This window comes from Pteropus vampyrus, unplaced genomic scaffold (genome assembly GCF_000151845.1).
Source record: "Pteropus vampyrus isolate Shadow unplaced genomic scaffold, Pvam_2.0 Scaffold61, whole genome shotgun sequence".
In the NCBI taxonomy this organism is placed as follows: Eukaryota; Metazoa; Chordata; class Mammalia; order Chiroptera; family Pteropodidae; genus Pteropus; species Pteropus vampyrus.
In genome coordinates, this window is record NW_011888842.1 from 7,344,427 (window position 1) to 7,346,190 (window position 1,764).

Here is a 1,764-nt window from a genome sequence, read left to right on the forward strand (position 1 = left end):
GTCTTTGTTCTTTTCTGTATTTTCCAAATTTTCTATAATGCGTATGCATTATTTTGATAACTGGAAAAATGTAATCTTTAAATTTTAAAAAAGTTCCTTGATTGTTGTTCTATCACTTTTACAGCAAGTCCATTTCCGGGGAAAGAAACAGGAAGAAACAGCAGTTCAGGGTAGAGGGGTATGGGCAGCTTGTGTTTACTAGAGCTAGTTGTCTCTGCCCTAGTAGTATCAGAGGCCGCCACCAGGTGGCGCCTGAGGTCCGGTTTTCGAAGGGGCTGAAGGAGGATGAGGTGCAGGGAAGTTCCCATAGCAACAAGCATCTGAGTGAAACCGAACAGCAGCTAACTGGCTCTATATGCAAACACACACACTTTTGCCCCTCTAGGCTGTCACTAGTTTTGCTCATTCTGCCTGGCGCATCCTCCCCCACACCCATTGACCCTCTGTCTGCTCAGCAAGCTGTTTATCCTTAAGGCTCAGATCCAAATTCTCTTCCTCTCCTTAGACAAGGTGTGATAGAGCACCAGGGAGCACCGGAGCTCCTGGAAGTGGGAGTGATCAATCTTAATAAATGAGCAAAAGGCTTCATGAATAGTTCTGGGTTAACTGTTTTCCAAATAGGTAATTTCTTTTTGAGCAGCAATAATAGCCATTGTTGATTGAGCACACCTCTATATCAAGCCCTGTTCTCTATTCTAGCATTTCAATCCTCCCAAGCAAACCTCCAGGGAAGAAAGTATTATCTTCCCCACCTGACGGTTTGGCGCAGAGGTTGAGCATGAACTCTGAAGTTCAAGTCTCAACTCTCCCACTTCCTGGCTGCTTATGCTTAGATGGATTACTGGGCTCTTCTATGACTCGTTCCTTAACTATAAAAAGGTTAAAATGCCAGGATTGCTTTGAGGATTAAATTAGCCATCACACATACAGCACTTAGAGCAGAAATAGCCAGTATATACCAAGCCCTCAATAAATATTAGCCATCATTAGTCTTATATGGGGAGGAGGCTGAGGCTTGGTGAGTGAAGTCATTTGCCTAAAATCACAGAGCATTTGCCTAAAATCACAGAAAAGGGGGATTTGAACCCAGTCACATCCAACTCCTATTCCCAAACTCTTAACTGCCACATTATTTTCATTAGGCAATCTGCTCACTTCTGTGACGTTTCAGGAAAGACTGGCAGGGGATTTGCCCTCCCTTATACAGAGTGGTATCATGTTGTCAGTTATGTTACTTCCAGCTTAGTGCTTAACAAGCCTGCTGTTATTCTGTTATCTGTATTCTATATTCTATATTCTGTTATCTGTAAGTAGAATATTATGTATCTCTTCCCTTTACAATTCTCTAGGAAGCAGCTGCCATTCCCTCCTCTCTGCTCTGGGTTGAGAAAATATCCATAAATGAGCATGCTAGCATGGCTGTGTTCCAATAAAACTTTATTTACAAAAACAGGCAGAAAAGATGCTCAATGTCATTAATGCCTTCAGAGAAATATGAATCACATCTACAATGAGATACTATTTCACACCCACTAGAATGGCTATAACAAAAATGACAGATAAATGTTAGTGAGAATGTGGAGAAATTGGAACTTCATACACTGCTAGCGGAAACGTAAAATGGTGCAGCTGCTTTAGAAATAGTCTGGTTAAACACAGAGTTACCATGTGACCCGGCAATCCCACTCCCTGGTATAGACGGAAGAGAAATGCAAACATATGTCTACACAAAAACTCGTACACAAATGTGCATAGCAGCTCTAT